General features: G+C 42.4%; 1 protein-coding gene across 11 annotated transcripts in view; it reads right to left on the bottom strand.

Moving 5' to 3' along the window:
* The window catches only part of RREB1 (ras responsive element binding protein 1), a 305,141-nt gene that overhangs the window by 209,995 nt on the left and 71,567 nt on the right, over positions 1 to 23,579 (bottom strand). The window contains exons 1-2 of one of the 11 annotated variants that reach the window (XM_033934746.1): positions 21,530 to 22,351; positions 108 to 188 (exon numbers count right to left, since the gene is read on the bottom strand). The exons of the other annotated variants lie outside the window; for them this stretch is intronic. The gene's annotated coding sequence lies outside the window, so the exon portion shown is untranslated. Of the gene's footprint in view, positions 1 to 107; positions 189 to 21,529; positions 22,352 to 23,579 lie in introns of those variants that run through there. 11 annotated transcript variants of the gene reach the window in all.

The raw sequence follows: 23,579 nt of genomic DNA on the forward strand, positions 1-23,579 counted from the left end.
CATTCATGACATGGGCTTCTGAAAATTGCCTGGGTGCTCCCAGCCTCAGTCAGCATGGCTGCAATGACCAGTTTTTTAAAACTAGGAAGAGTGGAAAGGAGGATTACCATAAAACAGCATAAAAAACAGCTGGCTACTTGTGAAGGAAGGCTTTTGGTGTCAGGATCCCAGCACTGGTTCTGAGTGAACTGAAAGAAAGAGGATAAGGAAGAGAAATCAACTGACAAAGCACCATACTATTGATGTTACTTGCTAGTGTAATAGTTCTTAAACTGAAAGGAGGAAAAAAAAGAGGTGACCTTCAGAGTTTACAATAAAAGGTGAGGTAAAACCCCGATTCTGCTTGTCCCCTAGATTTATCAGCTGCTAGTTTTCACACATTTGCCATTTCCTGTTTGTAAGGTACCAGAATTTTTGTTTGTTTGTTCAGAATGCTTAGCAGCCTATTTACTCAGGACAGTTATACAACTGATGAGATGAAAACACGATGAATGCAATTAATGTGCATTTGAGAGCGTGAAAAGACGCCATTTCCAACTTTTTAAACAAAAGGCACAGAAGAAAAACCAGCTACAATTCAAATAGCTTTACTGAAAATAACATTTCACCAAGATAACCCACTATCTCTGAAACAAAATTTTTACTGTGAGTTTTAGCAGTAAATTTGATATCATACTCTATCTACCTTGACCTAAGAATGAGGTTCATTGCTGTCGTATGTACAAAACTAACCCATTTGGAGACATTGCCTGAGTGTATGGTGAGGTTAAAGCTACAGCCTCAGCACCTTGAGGTTGTGGGTTCAAACCCATGCTGTTCCTTGTGACCCTGGGCAAATCACTTAATTCCCCATTGACCCAGGTACATTAGATAAGATTGTGAGCCCACAGGGACAGACAGGGAAAAATGCTTGAGTACCTGAATAAATTCATGTAAACTAATATTGAGTTCCCCTGGGAGAACAGTATAGAGAATTAAATATGAGGGTCATTTCATAAATAATGCACACTATTTTTTTTTCCAAGTATTTCTTTACAATCCGTCAATATAGTCTCCCTGCTTTGCAATGACTGAGTCCCAACGTCCGGGAAACTTCATTATTCCATCCAAAACACCGTTTTTGCTCAGTTGCCGAATGGCTCGGGTGACGGCCCAAGAAAGCTCTTTTAGAGATGCAAAACGATGTCCATGTTTCAACTTTGGAAAAAGGTCGAAGTCTGGTGGATTCATGTCTGGACTGTAGGTAGCATGAGGTAAAACCTCCCAGCCATATTCACGTAGTTCTTCAATGATGACATTCCGTATGTACGGGCGAGCGTTGTCGTGAAGAATGATGAGGTCAGATTTTGTGCATTTTTCTGCGCATTTTTTGCAAAAAATCACAATAATACACTGCTGTGACATTTCTTCCACATGGAACTTTACATAAAAACATAAGAATTGCCGCTGCTAGGTCAGACCAGTGGTCCATCACGCCTAGCAGTCCGCTCACGCAGCAGCCCCCAGGTCAAAGACCAGTGCCCTAACCGATACCAGCCCTACCTGCGTTCGTTCTGGTTCAGCAGGAACTTGCCCAACCTTGTCTTGAATCCCTGGAGGGTGTTTTCCCTTATAACAGACTCTGGAAGAGCATTCCAGTTCTCTACCGCTCTCTGGGTGAAGAACTTCCTTATGTTTGTACGGAATCTATCCCCTTTTAACTTTAGAGAGTGCCCTCTTGTTCTCTCTACCTTGGAGAGGGTGAACAACCTGTCTTTATCTACTAAGTCTATTCCCTTCATTATCTTGAATGTTTCGATCATGTCCCCTCTCAGTCTCCTCTTTTCAAGGGAGAATAGGCCCAGTTTCTCTAATCTCTCACTGTACGGCAACTCCTCCAACCCCTTAACCATTTTAGTTGCTCTTCTCTGGACCCTTTCAAGTAGTACTGTGTCCTTCTTCATGTACGGCGACCAGTGCTGGACAAAGTATTCCAGGTGAGGGCGCACCATGGACCGGTACAGCGGCATGATAACCTTCTTCGATCTGTTCGTGATCCCTTTCTTAATCATTCCTAGCATTTTGTTCGCCCTTTTTGCTGCCGCCACACATTGCACAGATGGCTTCATTGACTTGTCGACCAGTACTCCCAAGTCTCTTTCCTGGGGGTCTCTCCAAGTACCGCCCCGGACATCTTGTATTTGTGTATGGGATTTTTGATACCGACATGGATTACCTTACACTTATCCACATTGAACCTCATTTGCCATGTCGCTGCCCATTTCTCAAGCATGGTTATGTCGCGTTGCAGATCTTCACAATCACCCTGTGTTTTCACTAATCTGAATAACTTTGTATCGTTCGCAAATTTGATCATCTCACTCGTCGTACTCATTTCCAGATCGTTTATGAATATGTTGAAGAATAAGGGTCCAAGCACTGAGCCCTGCGGCACCTCACTGGTGACATTCTTCCAGTCCGAGTATTGTCCATTTACCCCCACTCTCTGTTTCCTATCCACTGTCTGTGATGATGATGATGCCTTCATGATCATAAGTAAAAATCATCATTTGTTTGACTTTTGATTGAGCTCGTCAAAATTTTTTTGGTCGTGGGAAAGATGGAGCTCTCCACTCATTGGACTGCCATTTCAACTACGGCTCAAAGTCTCTGACCCACATTTCATCAATAGCAACAATATGACTCAACAATGCCTGAGCTTCAACGTTGAATTTTTGTTTCAGCATGGTTGCATTGTCCAGACATCTCTGCTGCTGTTCAGCAGTCATGAAGTGGGAGACCCATCGTGCAGAAATTTTTCTCTTTTTTAAATCATTTGTCAGAATTTGGTATACTGATTTTGGTAGAATCCCTGTGTTTTCAGAAAGTTCCTCGCATGTCGCATGATCTTGTTCAAGAGCATCAGCCACAAGATTCACACAGCGTTCATCGGTTGTTGATTTCGGCCTTCCTGGTCTTGCATCATCATCTATGCTCACACAACCACTCCGAAAACGAGTTGCCTACGTAACGCACTGTGGATTTCTGCCACGTAGAGCTTCAATCTTAATGTACGACCTCTGATCGTCAACAGACACAGTACCAGAGACACCTGCAGCCTCCATTTTCACATTTGTCACACTCACACTATTTACACTACAGAGCTCCCAAGCGCATGTCCTGCTGCTTCAAGCACTGAAGTGAAAGTGAAACAAGATTTACTGCAATTGCATCATCCACTCCCCTATGTTGCCAACCTGTGCATTATTTATGAAATGACCCTCGTATAAATAAAATCTCCATAAGGGCCTCGATGCTCAATGCTCTGACAATGAGTTCAGAGTGATTTTATTTTCTTATCAGGTGATGATCAGCATAATAGCATAGAAATTATCTATTTGTATTAGCTATTTGTGCAGAGCAGCCCCAGTTAAAAGGAGAGAAACTGTACCCGGCGCCTGCTCAGAAGAGCACATCACTAAGCACAGCTCCTCCTCTTGCCTGCAGCTGCCATTCTCCCCCTCTGTTCAGTTGATGGCAGCTCCAGAGCCATGATCAGCTGAGCCAGGAGAGGGGAGAGCAATGGCTGCCGAATCAGCTGATTCGCAGCTTCCCCTGCCAGCTCTGCAGCCTCAGTCAGCTGACTGGGGCTTCCCCTGCTGGCTCTGGAGCTGCAGTCAGCTGACTGGGGTTTCTCCTGCTGGTTGCTGCACTGGAGCCGGCAGTGGAAGCCTCGATCAGCTGATTATGGTTCCAGAGCCAGCAGGGGAAGCCATGAAATCAACTGAGCTGGCAGCTGTCATTCTCCCCTCTACCAGCTCTCAGCTGATCGAGACTCCAGAGCTGGGCAGAGGGAGAAAACGGTGGCTGCAATCTTTTTGGGGAGGGTACAGCTGTTGTGTGAGTGCACAACACATACACAACAACTACTAGTAGCTCCAGAGCTGTCAGAAAAATTTCTTTGTAAAAGGGGGCGGGGGATTCGCTTTAGTGCATTACAAGGAGAGTTTATTAGAATACTGAGTTTCTTGTAATTCATTTGCATAGGGTTCTCGGTGAATGCTAAGAGAATTGGTAGCAGCCACGGAGAATCCTTTTGTGCATCAGAAGCTGAACTTCCATGCCAGTAAGACTGCTTTAACGAGTCTTACCAGCACGGAAGGTGTTTTGAGTATTGGGGCCAAGATGTCTGTTGGCATCTTTTTTTGCACTGTCCTTTTTAAACAGCCAAACATCACGTTTTAGGCAGTGCTGTCTATAGGTCTGAGAGCAAGTGAAATTGCAAGGCATTAAAAAGAAAAATCAGTAGAAAAATTAACATGAAAAAGTTACCTCGTTTATATCAATTCCTAAAAACACTAGCAGATAGCACCCAACTGCAAGCTGGCTGATAGGAACTTCACCAGCACTCTTGAAAAAGGATGCTATCTGCATAACAAGATAACTAAAGATCACCTCCTTCCCTGTCTTGTTACTGTTTGGTCAGGTTTTTAACTTATGACTGCTCTGTTGAAAACGCGTTAAGAAAAATTAAAACAAACAAAGAGATTAGAACCCAAACCAGACCTTTTGCCTACACATTACCCCCAATATAAAAGGCCTAAAATGCTGATAAAACATCCTTCATTAGGCCTAAAAGCACCATCCAGGCTCCTTAAACCTCAGCATCTAGCGTGTACATGGCTGAAGGTTTGGGTTTTTCTTCTACATTCTGACTTTGACGCCAATTTTTATTTGTTTAAATCAAGTTGCATTTTCCAATGCTAGCTACCGTCAGAGCACACACAATACTGAATGGGCAAAACTGTTAAAAAAAGTTAACATATGGGACAGTTAAATAAATGTCTCACACACCTGCCACAATATTTCAATCAACTCCTGGGCTGATACAGAAAGCCACCATGAGCACAAGCGTGTAATTACCACGAGATGTATGTTTAAATTAATGTGCACAGAGTGCAGAAAGAGGTTCAGTGGAGGCATTAACTCACACGGTGCACGTGGTTTCACAGCATATTAAAATGAACAATAATGAGGCCATTAGATATTCTGCCACAACACACAGGGGTAAATAGAAAATTTTAACAGACACACAATGCAAGAAATTCATTGCCAGTTTTTGGGCTAGGTTTGTTTTTTTTCTTTTCTGTTTTTTTCAGTGACCATAGCAAGCACCTGCAGCTTTAAAAAGAAAGCAGTAACAACCCGCCCAGAGGTAAAAACAACTTCACTGTGCACATAAAATATCGGCGTTGTGGAAATTTTAATGTGCAAGAAATATTTGCAAAACTAATATTGATGCACAGAATAACCTGCCACAGGTGTGATGGCACTTTCATTTTCTTCATACACGCACACAGTGAAGTCGCCCTTGTTGCAGAACCTTTGTGCGCATGTGTCCAGCAGGTTTCCCCGATTAGTACGCAAGAGTCTAGCACACTTTGCATTTCTATCTTAAGAAGCTTACTGCATCACCCACGGAATATTTTCTACCTCATTGTAGAAGCCACGCGCTCAGCCATCAGCACACAGCTCTACTATATGGTTTTCTGTGTCAACATCTTAAGATTAAAAGGAAACCAGGAACAGCTTTTCTCATGGACACACTTGGCAACCCTGTGCAAGTCACCTCAAGGCCCTTTTACCAAACTGTGATTTTAAAAAATTGGCCTTAGTACGTCCTTAGCAGGTAATTCCCTCATGCTAAGATAACTTTTTACTGCTAGGGTAAAATGGGTGATATTTCTATTTTCCCTATTAAAGGTCACATACTAATTTATTAGTGCATGGAAATTAGCACGCGAGCCCCTACCACCATATATTTTGTAGGCTATAGGGACTCACACTAGACCTGCACCAATCAATTAGCGCAAGGCAATGCCCATGTGCTAACCAATTAGCACGCCCACTCCCCACCCCTAAAAAAATAAATGCTATATTTTTTTAGCATATGGGTAGCAAACACTGATCCTAAATTACTGCAGAACGACTGAGCACACTTGGGTGTGATAGCATGTGATGATCTTAAGGTAGCCAAATGGGTTGAAAAGGCAACAATGAAAGCTAGAAGGATACGAGGATGAATTGGGAGAGGTATGGCCAGTAGGAAAAAAGGAGGTATTGATCCCCTGTATAAGTCTCTGGTGAGACGTCATTTAGAATAACTGTGTGGAATTCTGCAAACCGTATCTTCAAACAGATATAAACAAGATGGAGTTGGGCAGAGGATGCCTACTAAAATGGTTGGTAGTCTTTGTACGGTGTATGGAGACAGACTTAAAGATCTCAATATGTATACTTTGGAAGAAAGACGAGAGAGGTGAGATATAATAGAGATGTTTAAATACCTATGTGGCATAAATGCTCATGAAATCTCTTTCATTTGAAAGAAAGCTCCAGAATGAGAGCATAGGATGAAGTTAAGAGGTGAAAGGCCAGAGAGTAATCTAAGGAAATACTTTTTTACACAAATGGTGGTAGATGCATAGAATAGTCTCCCAGTAGAGGTGGTAGAGACAAAGACTATCTGCCATCATGTTTCTATGTTGAATTCAAGAAAACGTGGAACAGTGGATAGGGTGATGCTGTGGATGGGCAGACTGGATAGGCCATTTGGTCTTTATCTGCCATCATGTCTCTATGTTTTGCTGCAATGAGCACTTGTTCCTACTTACCTTTATCTATTGGCTGCATATCCATTTAGGGGACTATGTACTAATGGGGGCTTTTTTTTGCCAATTCTGTATATGAAAAAGTTTGTACATAAGGTCTCTAGACTCTTTAGGGTCATGATTTATACTTATAAACCTATATTTAATCTGTTGCATAACTACTGAAATAAACCATCTTCTGGAATACAAACCTTCATCATGTCCTTCTATGAAGACCAGAATTACCAGGAGTTTTCTGTTGCCAATCATACCTTGTACCCTATCAAACCTTCTCCTTAACCCAACATTATTCATCTAGTGTACCGCAAAGTCAGTTCTACATGCAACTTCACAGAAAAAAAGTGTATTTGAGGGTCTGGATGGGAACATTTTCTATTCGTTAGTTTACACCCCAAAAAATATTATTTTAAAAAAGGTAGGAAATTCAGTCGCTATCATTATGAATTAAACTGTAGTATTTAATAAATAAAAGAAGAAAAAAAAAGGCAGTTGTCTGAAAAATATGTGTATAAAAAGTTTCTTAACGGATTCTGGTCCCAGGCAGAGGGGGCTGCAGCTGGTTATATCCAACAGTTGTGCCCTCGGTAACAAATGGCTCATTCATAAAAGTAGAAAAGGGTCTATTCAGGGGCTCTTACTTCTCACACTGAAACCATCAGGATATTTTCCCCCTCTTTCTCCCTTCTACCTCCCTCCTCAATAGGGGGGGGAGGGAGAATCTAGGCCTGAATTCTAGAAAGATTTTTTTTAGGTAAAGCAGTCTCTCTCTAGAAACCTGTGTTATGGACCAATGAGCAGGAAGACTGAGGGGTATGAAGGACTGAGCAAAGGGAAAGACTGTGCAAGAAGCATAAAATGAGGAAGATGCGGGAGAAGGGGAGTAGAATGGAGAAACAGTAAACAAAACAATTTCAGTTTGTATTTGTTTTGGGATGGGGTACAGATGCTTGGAAGAAAAAATTGAATTTAGCAAGCTCAAAGAAAGAAAACAGACTTACACAACCCACAGAAACTGTACAAAGACTAGCACTTTCACTACCTTATTTGCTATGCCACCTCCACAACTCTGAAAAAAGAACATCTGGTACCACACTGGCCCTGTCAGATGAATCTTCCCAAATTCTAGCTTCTAAAAAATTCATTTCCTTAAAAATCATCAATCATTCTACAAGTACTTAGTGAAACAGAGCGGGTGGGGGTACTGCAGGTTCATTTACCTACTCTCACTTCAAAAGTATTGTAGAATAGCACTGATGCAGATTCAGAAAGGGGGGGGTTGTCAGAGAAAGAGCTCAGTAGCTTCAACTGCAGACTCTACAGCATGAAAAACATACTTAGGTTTCAAAATAATTTTTGCTAATCTCCAGGCTCCTTATTTGGATTTTCAAGTATTGTAACATGTGGAATTGTTTCTATAAATGCTAAACCTCTGTTAAGAGGCAGATATGGAATTTAAAAAACCCATCATCAATACAAGATCACTGTGAAAATGAAATAGAAACCAAAAATGTGAGTCAGTGAAATAATGGCTTAAAATACATTTCTAAATCTTATACAGTATATGCTAACTACAATGTCTCATGTGCATTTTAAACAATTTCTTCCCCCTTTGGTCACAGTGAAAAAAGTAGAACATGATTTTTCAGCTGAAGCAAAACATCTCTATGGTTCACTAATAGAAAAGTACTGTACTGTAGTTCCTTTTTTAATGTTTGCTTAGTAGTGGTGATCTTATGCAGCTAATATTTCAAAGCACTTTCTTCTCTTCCAAATAAGCTTTCCGCTTAGGTAAATAAAAAACAGGCCATCTTCTAAGAGGTTGCAGCTCATATACTCGGTTGTTTCTACCTAACCTCCAACTTTGCCCCACTCCCGCAAGGCTGAGGGCACAAAGATGCAGGCCAAAGTACGAGGAGAGCACCCGCGACCGGCTCCCTCCTCCCAGCAACAACTCCCCCCCTCCCCCCGGTGCCTCTGCACCAATCAGCGCGCTCCCACCCAGCCATCAGGGCTCGGCTGAGTGACAACGCGGCTCAGTTACTGCACGAGGTGTCATCCATCACGCGCAGAGACAACTCCGGCCTGTGCTCCCAGTACAGGGCCGAAAAACAGCCGGTAGGGGAAACCGCAAAAACTGCAGACTCGAGGCTTCTTTCTTTCAAGTCATCAGGGATGAATGTTTAGTTTTCAACATGGCAACTTTAACTTGGGGAGGACAATAAATCCTAAACGCTAACACAGAAAAAAAAAATACAATGTAAAGTTCAGAATATGGAAGTTATAACAATAATCAAAATCATAGGAGCCAACTTTTCAAAATGATTGGGAGTGCTGAACACAACAGAAATGACCCCTCCCTGGCCACACTCAAGGAGTCTGCTCAATATTAGGTGAGCTTGTTAAAACTCCATTTTTTTTTCTTCCAAGTGTCTGTACCCCATCCCTAAACCCTCAAAGATGGCTCCTACGATCAAAATTCTAAAGCAAAATAACTGCTTCCCAAAGGGTCAAGTTTTCCTCACAAATGTGCAGAAGAGCGAATTTAGATGCGTGATTATTTCTTACTATTTGCCTCCTCCTCCCTCCCCCCCCCCCAAAAAAAAAGGAAAGCGTTTTCTAAATGATCCACAGCCAAAAGCCACAACGGTTCTTTATCCAGTTCACCTTATCATTTGTATTTCTGGTTAGACCTAAAAAAGCAGAAATGCAAATTGTTCTTGAACAAATCATCTCTACTAAATTGGTTAGTCCTGTAGCACTGATCAAGGACAGGTAGTACCGAGGAAACAGTATAAAATACCATATTAATAATCGACTTGTGCAAATTCATTGAGACTCAGGAAGGAACATGTGGCATTTAAAAAAAAATGGTGAGGGGGGAAAAAAAAGTTAATAAAATAAAAACGGTCTCATCCTTTTGACCTTGGACTCGTTTGTTTCATCTGTGTTTCTGGGCACATTCTCTTTGCTAAACCATTCGGCACACTGCAAAGCTCTGATAAAAGTGGTTAATGTTTACAGGAACCTGTGCATGAACTGTACTCAACTCGATAGCAGAACTTTGTCTTTTCTTGACTAACAGCATCCATGTTCAATTAAGAAAGCAGCAATTCTCCTTCTCGATTAAACCTTTCAAAATGGGCACGTCAAAGGTGTTAACTATATTAAAAGCAACGTTGGGGGTTGGGGGGTTCACTTTGCTTAGGACTTCGACAGCTATTCTTGGGGAGCCTCGGCTGTGCAGGTAATGAAAAGGTGCAAGTGAGGGAACCCCCCTCCCCTCCCCCCCCAGTCCAGCCCCTACCACTGCTGCCAAGTCCTTCCCGCACACATTTTAACTGAACGTTTCAAACACTGCTATTTTGGAATCATGTTAATCTATCGGCAAGGAGGCAGCTTAGATTTTTTTTTTTTTTAAAAGTATGCATTTTTCATTAACCACAATATGAGAAAAAAATATTTTAAGTAAATATCTCCCTTAGAAAGGAGTTGTATTGGCGGGGGCTCTTTTGCATCATCTTATTTTCCCTGCAGTAGTCGCATTTTAACCAAAGGAAAAGCATCCTTCTCTCCTCCACTAGCAGTTGGCAAAAATCTAAAAGACTCTCTCCCTCCCTTCCCCCATGCCCTAGCAGGATGCTCTCAGGTGTTTAACTTCTCTTTTTTTTTTTTTTAGCTGTACAGCAGCAGAAGAATCATAGTCACCTTGGAAACAAACTGCACCCAGTGTTTGCAGAACAAACAGAGGTACCTTTTCAACCAGTACGAGGCAGGCAGGGCAAGGGGCGGCTGAGTAATTCTGGACTCAGGAGTGTTAACTCTTGCATTCGTTCAGTGTGTGGAGATTGAGGCGCTTTAGAAGTGAGGAACTGCTGGTTGCAAATGGCAGGCAGGCTCTTGAGGCTAAGAAGGTCAACATACCTCCAATCTAGTAACAAATAATCCTTTTTCACAGATGATTTAACAATTATTTTGCAACCCATGTATACAAAACACACATCCTTTCTGCATTATATTAAGTAGTATAGTTTTTGCTGAGTTCATGGAAAAAGGAAACGTTTTGAGGCTGAACATTTGGTTTGGTTTTGCATCACTAATACAAAGTTTTAAAACATGTAGTGCATATTAGCTTATTTAGCACACATTAAATTAGCTGCTTGATTTGCATTAAATTACCTGTTAATTAACATGCACATAACCATTTGAGTGCACAATACAACAGCATGTAGTGAACCAAAGTAAGAAGCATACCCATAGGAGCAAATGATTGGGGTGGGGGTATCCTAAAACACAATATAAATTACACCTCCCTGCACACGGTGATGGGGATTAGAGAATGACACGGGAAAAAAAATCTATCACTGTTCCCACCCTGTCCCTGTGAGCTTGTCCCTATCCCTGTCCCGTCCCAGCCCCATCCCCGCGAGCTCAGTCTCCCGTCCCCGCCCTGCAAACTGTCAGATCCCATCCACACAAGCCTCGAATAGTTATGATTTTATACTGAACTTATTTTATTAAAGTATAAAAAGAGACAATATTCTGTATAATTGTCATTTTATAAACACAAATAATATAGAGCAAGGATCAACCAAACCCCTGTCTCCCCTCCCTTTCACAAATATCCCCTCCACTATTGTGAAAACTGAACAAACCAAATTACTACAGAATGCAACTAGGGCAACTGCCCCCTGGTCAGAGAGAGAGCCCTAAGCCAGCTGGAAGCTAAAGAAGCACAGCCTGGGCTTTGCGTCCCCAGTTATAATAATAATTTATTTCTTATATACTGCTATACCGTGAAGTTCAAAGCAGTTTACAATAAAGATACATTTGACAGTACATGGGATAGAAACGGTTTACAATAAAGATACGTTTAGTCAGTACATGGGATGCAAGTGGTTTACATTAAAGATTCATTTTGTAATACCAGCTCTAGCAGGATACATATTTCAGATCTGAAATATTCTAATCACAAAATATAAAATAAATTAATTTTTTTCTACTTTTTGTTGTCTGGTAATTTTATTCTTCAAATCACATTAGTCTCAGACTTTGGTTTTGGGTTCCTTCTATCTTCATCGTGGTATGGCTGGCTCCTGAAAGTAAAATAGGCGCAAGAGGAGCTGGGGATGAGATGCCGAGTCTGACACAGGCACAATTTTTTAACACAGGAGCAAGACTTTTCATCGCTCCCACGGGGCGGTAAAAGGTCTTGTTCCCATTCCTGCGGTAAATAAGTTGCAAATGTCTCCATTCCTGCGGATTTACTGTGGTGACCACGGTTTACCGCAGTAAACAGTCCCCATGTCATTCTCTACTGGGGATGTTTAAGCACACACAGATGAAATGGCAGATGAAATGTAATGTGGACAAATGCAAAATAATGCACTTGGAGAAGAATAATCCAAATCAGTTACTTTCTTTATGCTAGGATCCACCTTAGGAGTCAACACCCAAGAAAAAAAATCTGGGTGTAATTGAAGACAGTATCTGCCCAAAACAAAACAAAGGATGCTAGGAATTATTAGGAAAAGGATGATAAATAAGAACAAGATTATTATAATGCCTTTCTATCACTCTATGGTGCATCTTCATCTTGATAACTGCGCACGCCGTATCTAAAAAAAAAATTGTGGAATTAGGGTTCAAAGAGCGACCAAAATGATAAAGGGGATGGAACTCCTCTTGTATGAGGAAAGACTAAAGAGGCTGTGGTCCTTCACTATAGAAAAGATATGGTTAAGGGGGGATATGATTAAGGTCTACAAAATCCTGAATAGAAGTACAACAGGTAAGAGTGAATAAATTTTTCACCCTTTCAAAAATACAAAAACCAGGGGACACAATGAAATTACATGGGAATACTCAAATAGTTAAGCTCTATAACTCATTGCCAGAGGATGTAGTTACAGTGCTTAGCGTAGCTGGGTTTAAGAAAGATTTGGGCAAGTTCCCGGAGGAAAAGTCCATGGTCTGCTATTGAGACAGACATGGGGAAAGTCACTGCGTGCCCTGGATTGGTAGCATGGAATGTTGCTACTATTTGGAGTTCTACTAGGTACTGGGACCTGGATTGGACACTGTTGGAAACAGGAAATTGGGCTAGATGGACCACTGGTCTGACTCTGTATGGCTGTTTTTATGTTTTTAGAGCTGACACCTAAGAACATATGCCTAATATGGATTTTAGCTTCAGGAAACAAAAAGGTTTGTATTATATACATGTACTGTCTTGCACCCTGCTGGCAAGGAGTACCATTGATTTTACAGTTCTCTATAGGTCCCAGTATTTTGTCAGAGTAAAAGTAAATATAGGGCTCTTCTAGTTTAAGACCAACATAATCTCTGCAGAATGAGGCCTGCTCTCTCACCTTTCAGCCTATGTTTCTCAAAGCGCAAGTCTAACTATAAAGGCAGACTTGAAAACTTTAGATAGCTCACAAGCCAGTCAGCCTTGTCAGATTTTTACAGGGATAACTTCAAGGGAGCTTTTTGTAAGGGACCAATCCTTTTCCTGGAAACAAAAGAAGCTGTATATGAACAGGACTGGCTCTAGGCTTAACAGGTGCCTTTCAAAGAACGGTTTTGGACAAGTTCTTGGAGGAAAAGTCCATAGTCTGTTATTGAGAAAGACATGGGGGAGGCCACTGCTTGTCCTGGATTGGTAGCATGGAATATTGCTACTCCTTGGGTTTTGGCCAGGTACTAGTGACCTGGATTGGCCACCGTGAGAACGGGCTACTGGGCTCGATGGACCATTGGTCTGACCCAGAAAGGACACACACACACACTCTCTCTCTCTCTCTTGAAACTGAGCAACCCCTTTCCACCCTCAAGTTCTCTGTCCAGTGCCATTACAGGCAGTCCCAGAGTTACCGACGCCTGACTTAAGTACGACTCATACTTAAGAACACAGTTGCAGCTTCATTTGATTTCACCAACAGTATTTCCAGAGGTAAAGGCTCCTACACCTCCTGTAGCAGATTCAGGAATGATGCCTGCTACAGTGTGTGGTTGTGCATGCTGTACCTTAGACTGAACACTGGTAGGGAGAGTTGGCCCTTTTGTCAGCTGGGAACAGAGGTAAGCAGCAAGAATCTTAAAATCTACAAGTTCTAAGTTATATACAAATCCGACTTAAGAACAACTTTAAAAAAACATAACTCATTCTTAACCTGGGAAATGCCTGTATTCCGTCAACCCTTCCTCTATTTTGCCTTTGTGCCACATGATGTGATAGAACATGGAGGCAGCACCAGCATGGAACTCTGCACAATCACATAAACTACACACGTCAAAAAGCTGGCCCTCTGTCTAGAAACCTTAACATCAAATTGCTAAAGGACAATTCCATGACAGAGCAACTGCTAAGGAGACTATTCTATAGAACAGCGATACTCAAATGGCAGAACCCAGTCCACAGTCAGAGCCCTCCTGAGTGGGCCACAGAGGTGCCCAATTTTCACCGTAGGGTTCAACTGAAGACGGCAGCGGAAGTCATCTTCAGAATGCAGCACAGGACCTCTCTCGTTGCTTACGCGCCAACAAATCTATAGCATCTCAGCCTCAAGGAACACAGGAAGTTTGTGTCCTAAGATGCAGGACTGTAGCTGCATACATGTGGCTGGAAAGGTTCCATCTGAGGATGTTTGGCCACTGCATGTCTTCAGATGATCTGGTGCAAACAGCAGCAGCAGTAGAGATGTCTGCTGGCTTCCCCCTGTGAAAACCGGGAAGGCCCGCTGCTGCTGGTCTTGGAAATCTACTGTAGGGACAGGAAGATCTGGAGAAAAGCTAAAGGAGGGGAGGAGAGGTAGGTGACTGACAGGGAAATGTGACCTAGCGGCGGCCCATTTAGGTTGTCTATTATGAAAACCTGAAATTACCGTATCCCTCAATATGATTTGCAAAAAGGTGTATATCCAATTTGTGCTTGAAACCCCGAAGAGTAGTCTCCACCACAACATCCTCAGGAAGAGAATTCCAAGCGCCCAGGACGTAGGAAAGTAGGGAAATGGAGGAGATGTTAGATTTGGGGATGGGGAGGGGAGAAAAAGATTATAGAGAAGAAATGCAACACAAGGGAAGGAATATGGGGAAGGTTCCGGACAAGACGCAGAAAGAGGAAGCTTGGTGTGGGATTGTGGGGGGAGGGGGGGTGTTGTTGCTGCACAAAGGAAGGAATGGTAAAATATTCTGGATACAAGGAAACACTGCACCCAGAGACGACAGAGGAACATAGAAACCAGAGACTCCAAGTCTCACAAGACCCTCTTTCAATTTTTCACAATCCTCCTGTGTTTTAACAACTTTGTGTCATCAGCAATTTAATTATCTCACTAGCTGTTCCCATTTCAAGATCATTGATAAATATGTTAAAAAGCAGCACAGACCCCTGGGGAACCCCACTATTTATGGAATCTGAAATCACTGAAAAATTCCCATAGAGCAAACACAATTTTTCAAAATCTTATGTACAACTGCTGTGTGCGTCACTTATAGAGTAAGCAGAGGGTGTATAAGATGCACGTATCAGTGCATTGCAATAACAGAGTCCATTATACACAAACTTCAAGTCAGTTAGACACAAACAAATACAATGCAATCTCAATGACTTTAAAGGCCAATGCACTTATTTTTAATTCCTGCCCGGCAATGGTGAAGCAAACAACCGGTCATCCCTCGCCAACGATGGCCTACCGTTTTCACCACTCGGCTGCTTCAGGGCTTCGATGGGCGTGGACTTCAACGGCGCACTCCATGCTCAATGTTCACCTATCCAAATAGTTAATAACCTCATTATCATTCATGTTAAAATACTCTGTGCTGGCATCTTTCACAAAGTTGTCTGAGGGTTAACTTCTGCGCAAACCCCTTTTCTGGATCTCAAACCCAGAAAACTGAGTACAGATGCTACACAAACCAAAATTTCTCATCTGGCTCTACCATTCTGCACCTCCTCCCAAATCTCCTCCCAAATCTAGTTTAAATATATGGCATCTCCAAGTATTATCCACCTAGTCTATATCAATACTGTATGTATGTCACTGACATTGCTAGTTTTGACTCTCTCACGTCTAGGATGGGAATATAAATAACTGCACAAAGAAATGTGACTTATGCTTCCTAAATTGTTCTGTTCACACAATGGCAAGGGAGTTCTTGGCCCTGATGTCAAAATTCTAGTAAGGGAATACCAATGGCAGGTACACAGCACACTAAAGCCTCGCCATATATATGTTCTCTATTACAAGACAGGGAGAGAGGTGAAACAGACAGGTAGGGCAGGCTTGCAGTGAAGCGCGCCGCGACTACACCAATCACCCCGTATAACAGAGCAGAGAGCTCATGAATAGGGCTGGCAATTCTGGTTGGACCTGCTACTGCAAGCTTTCACCACGATGTCCTGAATTTAAAGACTGAGCTAAAGGCTGACAATTTCAATGTTAGGTTTTGACTGAAACTGCCAGTGCATTTTCAGCTGAAAGCAAAAATTCCTCCCACTCCCCGCAGTCATTCTCTGCCTCCCCATCCTGCCTGACCTCACGTAGTCTCCTCCCTGGGCCCACATGAAGAAACCTCCAAATGGTCTAGTGACCTGCTCAAGGGCAGGAACAAACCTCACTTGTTCCTTACCCGATATCACTGCTCAGAAGAAATGACTAGGAAGACTTCCACTAGCGACCCCTCAAGATTGCTACGGGAGATCCCAGCAGTCATTTTGAGATTTGAACCAGCACAGGCAGGCGTAAGAGGAAACTTCTGCAGCCACAATCCATCAATGATTAGGTAGGCTAAGGAGGGGATGAGGGGGGGGGGGGCAGATTTGTTTTCTGCCAAAACATAGCGGGCAATTTTGGGCAATGAATCAGTTTCACCAGAAATCAAAGATCCTGGTTTCAGCTGGGCTCTAGACTGAGCTTTCTGAAATTCATTTATTATGGCTAAAGCAGCTTACTCGATTTGCATCTAGAACATAAGAACATAAGAATTGCCACTGCTGAGTCAGACCAGTGGTCCATCATGCCCAGCAGTTCGCTCACACGGCGGCCCTCTGGTCTAAGATCAGCACCCTAACTGAGACTAGCCCTACCAGCGCACGTTCTTGTTCAAATTTAAGTCTGAACATTTTAGATAAAATAATATTTAAGATTCATAGTGCCACCCATGACTTTCTGGTTCAAAGATGCTGTACATTAAAAGCAAAACGGCAACTCTATTAATTCTTTCTATAGATGGATCAGAAACTGGTTGCTGGGTAGGAAACAGAGGGTAGAAGTGAAGGGCCACTACTCGGACTGGAGGAGGGTCACGAGTGGTATTCTGCAGGGCTCGGTGTACGGACCGCTGCTATTTAATATATTTATAAATGATCTAGAAACAGGGACGAAGTGCGAGATAATAAAATTTGCGGGCACCAAACTATTTAGTGGAGCTCAGACTAAAGAGGACTGCGAAGAACTGCAAAGGGACTTGAACAAACTAGGGGAATGGGCGATGAGATGGCAGATGAAGTTCAATGTTGAGAAATGTAAAGTACTACATGTGGGAAGCAGAAACCCGAGGTACAGCTATACGATGGGAGGGATGTTATTGAAGGAGAGTACCCAAGAAAGGGACTTAGGGGTAATGGTGGACATGACAATGAAGCTGACATTAAAGTGCGCAGCGGCCGCTAAGAGAGTGAATAGAATGCTAGGTATAATCAAGAAGAGTATTACTACCAGAACGAAAGAAGTTCTCCTGCCGTTGTATCGGGTGATGGTGCGTCCACATCTGGAGTACTGTGTCCAATATTGGTCGCCATACCTTAAGGATATGGCGTTACTCAAGAGGGTTCAGAGGAGAGCGACACGTCTGATAAAAGGTATGGAAAACCTTTCATATGCTGAGAGATTGGAGAAACTGGGACTCTTTTCCCTGGAGAAGAGCAGACTTAGAGGGGATATGATAGAGACTTACAAGATCATGAAGGGCATAGAGAGAGCGGAGAGGGCATTTGGAAAAGTTGAAAGGGGACAGATTCAAAACGAATGCTAGGAAGTTCTTCTTTACCCAACGTGTGGTGGACACCTGGAATGTGCTTCCAGAGAACGTAATAGGGCAGAGTACGGTACTGGGGTTCAAGAAAGGATTGGATAATTTCCTGCTGGAAAAGGGGATAGAGGGGTATAGATAGAGGATTACTGCACAGGTCCTGGACCTGTTGGGGCTGCCGCGTGAGCGGGCTGCTGGGCACGATGGACCTCAGGTCTGACCCAGCAGAGGCATTGCTTATGTTCTTAAAAATATATACACTAAGCGCCACTGGCAAATCATTTTAGAGGAAGCATGTCTTACCTAACAATTTCCTTTCCTTTAGTGGGCATTATCCCCTTCTACTAGCAGATGAAAGTACTACTACTTTTCGAAGAGCAGTGAAGACCATACTTTTCGTCTAAACAGACTGCCTCCCCCTTTCTGTAACCCGTCTTTGTGCCCCTGTATTTAATGTATCAAACTTAGTCTCTGTGAAATTTCAACAATTTTCTCCCGTCGTACCCACTTCCCTAAGACCTGTCATGTCCCCGCTTTTGTATAATGTCTGCATTGTGAATGTCCTGATGTAGCCCGTTCTGAGCTTCGGGGAGGACAAGCTAGAAATCGAAATAAATCAATTTATCACTTATAGAGCGCTGAAGGGCATACACAGCACTATACATTTTTATATTTAATAGACAGTCCCCTGTTTGGAAGAGCTTACTATCTAATTTGGACAGACATGATATACAGGGTTGGGGATGGGTTAGGTGAAAGGTAGGCTCGAACATTGGGCCTTGAACACTGCCAGAGACGGAGCCGCCTTAGGAATTCGGGTAGCTTGTTCCAAGCATACGGCACAGCAAGGCAGAAGTAGAGAAAAGGCTAGGCTTTTCCAATGAACTGACTAGTATAACCTGCTGGTGCTCTGGGAACGTTCTAGCATACATCTGCCATAAGAGCAGATCCAAGCCCCATTAACCACTACAACTGCCATAGAGCCCGAGAGCTGTACATAGAGTTGATAGCTTGCAGAATCTGTGTTTGAGCATTTAGCTTTGCCCCTCAGTCTTCTGGGAGGAAAATTATCCTCTAGGTGTACTGAAATGAACTCCCAAGCAGTGACTCTTCAGACAATTCACCACCTAGCCCAGCTCCTCCAAGAAAGCAAAGACCTGAGTAGTGGCCTCCTTGGACTCCATCTCCGAGTTGACCTCAAATAGGTTGCTGCTACCGCCACCAGCACCACCATGATCAGCCCTACAGGCAGAGCCTGAAACTGGAAATAGCAATCAAGTACACAAAAGCAGAGAAAGGCCTCGGTAAAGTCCGCAGATCCCAATGCTTTAACTGGAGAAAGAGGAAATCACACCAGCAGCCCCCCAGACACACAACACAACTGTTTCTGGTTAGAAATGGCCCTTCACAAGAGGGACAAAGCAAGAGAGCTGCTGGCTCTTGAAATCTGGACAGTGTTTGCTGACAGGCATACACAGCCATATTGTTGGTGCATGAAAACTGCCTCAAACTGGCTTACTTTAGCCCAGGGCTCTGGCGTTTCCATGTCTCCTTGCTCTCTGCAGGAGTGCTCGGGAGTTTTTTTTTGTTTGTGCCTTTCAAATTTAAAAACAAAGCCAGGTTTGCACTTTAAAAAAAAAAATAATTAATGCCTAGAAGCTGCAGAGGGAGCCCGTGGGAGAAACACTCAACAGACAGGTAACAATGGGTGGCGCAAAACCAAACATCTCGCCCAGTGGATGCAAAAAACACAACTGGGAGAAGCAGAGCAAAGCTCTGTATCTGACCAGGTCTGGTCCATAAACTGGGTAAAGTGGGAGCGACATTAGGCTTCAGCTCGCTATGCAGCCTCAGCCAGCAGAGGGGAGCTAGGCCTGGGACCAGCCTACTATCTGCTAGGAGGTAGAGAAAAATACTAGAACTTTCCTAGAACGCAAGCAGGTTATATTGGTGAGTTCACTGGAAAAGCCTAGCTTTTTGTCTAGCTGCATCTGCTGGTAGGAGGGGATAACACCTACAGAATAGTGCAGCCTTAGATAAGGAAAGAGATTATGAATAAGAAAACTCCTCTGTGCCTGCATGGTCATTTATAAGAATTCATATGTACCAAGGAACAGGCCTCATGGATACAGGCTATATCTACAGAGCGATTATCATAGGCCTCTAGGCTTACCTAACAACATCATCAGATGCAAATACTCTAAAGATGATAAAAAGTAAATCTCCAGATTCTGCCTCCATCATTTAAACTTGGACAAGTATTCAGGCAACACAATGTACAAAAAGGAAATAAATTCTTCAAAGAATTAGATCAGTAAATAAGGAAAAACAAGTGGGAAATATAAAGTGTTACTCTAGGAGCATTTGTTGATCAAAACCAGAAACATGAATGGTTAAGGAGAGGTGAATTGAAACCTAATGATGAGGGATTGATTCCTGCAGCACAGGACAGCAGTTTACAAATAAATGGTTCACAGCAAGAATAGAAAAAAAAAAAAATGGTAGACAGCTGTGGATTCTGTAAAAATAAATAAAAAGCTGGAAACAAGCATCTCATGAAAAATCTCATAGCTAGCCCAATAAAGGGGTGTGTCTCACCTTTAGGGAATTTTGTAAATACATTAATGTCTTGGAAAAGCACGGTCATCATAACCTCCTCAGCTCATTATCACTTTGGACATTCCCATTTCCATAGATCAGTGTCTCTCAAACTTTTTTTTAGCTTCGGCACACTAAACAGCATGTTATAATTAATGTTTTTCACGGCACATTATAATTAAAATTATAAAATTGCAAAACCAACAAAAAATTAAAAATTTTGAGAGTTATTTATTTTAAAGTTCTTTAAGCTATGTATGGGTTAATTGCAACAACGGTGAAACTAAAGTAGATAGAATAGAATTGCTAATCAATGCGATGGATGTGCTTGTTTTTGTTTGCAAATTAATTCAAAATGCGGCTCGATAGTCGACAAGCAAACATGCATTTCATCATCTACCATCTGCAGTTGCTCTCTTTCTTTCAATTTAATTTCTGTCAGAGCTAAAAATGCAAGTTTGCAAAGATAAGAAGATCCAAACGGTAACAAAACCTTGCTATTAATTTTCAAGGACCAACACATCAAAGAATGATGCTTGTCTGGGCGGTTGTATCCTTATGCACATAGATGCTCATAACATTGACAGACTCTGGCGTATGCAATGTACATGTCATCTATTCTAGTGCATACGTATGAAGGTACTTTTTAAAATTAAGTAAAATTCTGGAATCTCTTTTGGCACAACTGGAATCTCCTTGGGGCAGACCATTATGCCGTAGCACACAGTTTGTGAGAACTGCCATAGATAAAAAGATGGATTCAAAACCAGACCCAGTGATGAAGGAGAAAAGAGAATAAACTGCATTGATAGTAGGCAAGTCAAGTAATTTTTCTGGGAATTGTGTGGAGAGAGTAAATCCTCAAGTACCAAGAAATGCAGCTGGAGACAAAGAAAAAGCATCAAAGATACAGAAATAATTTCCATTATTTTAGGTGTTGCAGACTTTTGAAGCACACCATGCTATGTTGCTTATAGGTAAATCATATGAACTCCACAAGGAAGCTCACTTTGGCAAGCAAAAAACAGTAAATTTGAGAGACTAAGATCATACTCCACATCCACTGACTTGGGTGTGATGTTCATTACTGTCATGGTACAGACAAACTGCCCCATTTGAAGATAGTGCCCCAAGGGAAGGATTACAAAATGACTTTTAAATTCAAAAAATTAATTTATCAACTAAAAATATGCAACTATTATATTTATTTTATTAAAAAGTCAAGAGTCTTGGTTCATGTTGCCTACCTCCTTAATTTATCTGGGATTCTCTTAAGACAAGGATGACAATCTGTGGCACCTATGGCACTCATGTTCAAAAAAATATTTGAGTTGGCACTCTGCTCCCCCAGATAACACAGCACACTAGCTTAAGGAGGCAATCAACCTGGTTCTGGATGCCTCCCACAAATCCAGCAAATGGGATACAGAATAACAGATAGGCTGTGGTGCCAAGCCAGGCAGAGTTAGTAACCATCCCACTCCATTTTGTTGGGCCAGCAGACATCCTACTGCTGCGGTTTATTTGGCCCTGTGCCCAAAAACGTTATATTCCTAAAGTTTAGAGGCGGGGTATACATTTTGGAAAGTTGTAAGAAGCAGCTATTACGATTAATCCATTCAACATTTGATATTCTTTAAAAAATATCCTTGTCATTATTTTTTTTCCAGGATTGCTAACAGCAATAGTCCTGGCAGGTTTGGCAGATCCACTCCGGTATCTTCCTCCTCTGCCAAGTTATGAAACTCCCAACCGGCTGCTCAGACGAGTATGGAGGGGGTGGGGAGGAGAGAAGAATGAATTGTCCTGTGAGAAAGGACCATTGTGTAACCCGCCTCGCGAAGAGAACTGTTCACACGGCGCTCGCGCACCCGGGCTCCAAACACAACCCTTCAGGCTGACAAAGGGCGGAAAACAGCCGTGGAGCCTACGGCTCGCAGGTAGAGGAGAAAGGGCGGCAAAAGGAAGACATCTCACAACCGCTGCACTCCCGGTGCTAGCGGAAAGGTCCCCACCCTAGCATCCCGAACCTTTCAAGGAAAGAAAGGAATCCACATTCGTTTTATTAGTTTAAAAAAAAAAAAAAAAAGAAGCAGCAGCACACGCCCTTCAGGTGATTTAAAAAAAAAAAAGTTTCTGTCGGAACAGCAGCGTCCCTCCCCCTCCCCAATCCGCAGGCTGCGCCAACTGCCAGCTAACAGAAGTGTTTAGTCAGCAACTCCTGCCTGACAGAGGAGAGGCAAGGCAAGGAGAGGAAACAGCCATTCCCTCCCCCTCTCTACCCGGACCAAGAAAATATTCCCTGCACACATCACCAGCACACCAGGAACTGCCTGGGGATGTAACTTATCTTGAGCGCTTTAGTGTTCGGGTGACATGTTAAACTTTCTGTAACTCTCATCCACCCATTTCGCATGAATGCCAGGCTTCTGGACAACAAGAGTTAATCTCTCTACTGCAAAGACGACTGCCTCCATTTTCTACAGAATCCCAGACGAGGAAACCCAATGTTTCAACTTCCTATGTGAGGCACAAAAGCCCCTAGGTGTTACTGTTCATCTCCCTCCTCCTCCCCACCACAGGGACTAGGAAGCTGAACAGTAACATCTTCATTAAAAAAATGATTTAGGTCTGACTTTTAATTAACAAAAGCACAGGAAATGTAAAGAAAAAATACAGCAAAGCAAATATGTGATAATTTTTTGTAGAATTTTTATGATAAAAAGGTAAGGGAGTTAATAGGGATTCCTTCAATTATTATATATATTTGGGTTAAAATATATATATATAAGCCAGGCTGTTTTGGCAGTAAAGTCAGCCTTTCCACCAAACAAATGTGTTAAAAGCAGATCTAATCTACACCCAAACTGAAAATGATTTAAAAAATCTCTTATTCAAGCCTATTTTTGAAATGCAAACTAGAGAATGAAGGGAAAAATCTGTCCCCATCTCCGCGAGCTCGGTCTCTGTCCCTGCCCCATCCCCACAAACTCAGTCCCCATCTCTGCCCCACCCCCGCAAACCATCTGATCTCATCTGCATAAGCCTCGAATTATGATTTTATATTGAACTTATTTTATTGAAGTATAAAGCGATACAATATTCTGTAAAATTGTCATTTTATAAACATAATTACTACAGAGCAAGGACCAACAAAACTGTCTCCCCTCCCCTTCATAACTATCCCCTGATCCCCTCCCTATGAAGAAAACAGAATAAGACAAATTATTACAGAATGCTACACAGAAAAAAATCATACTAACAGAATACCTACATCACACATGACAGGAGAGGGCA

This window comes from Geotrypetes seraphini, chromosome 2 (assembly GCF_902459505.1).
Source record: "Geotrypetes seraphini chromosome 2, aGeoSer1.1, whole genome shotgun sequence".
Lineage (NCBI taxonomy): Eukaryota > Metazoa > Chordata > Amphibia > Gymnophiona > Dermophiidae > Geotrypetes > Geotrypetes seraphini.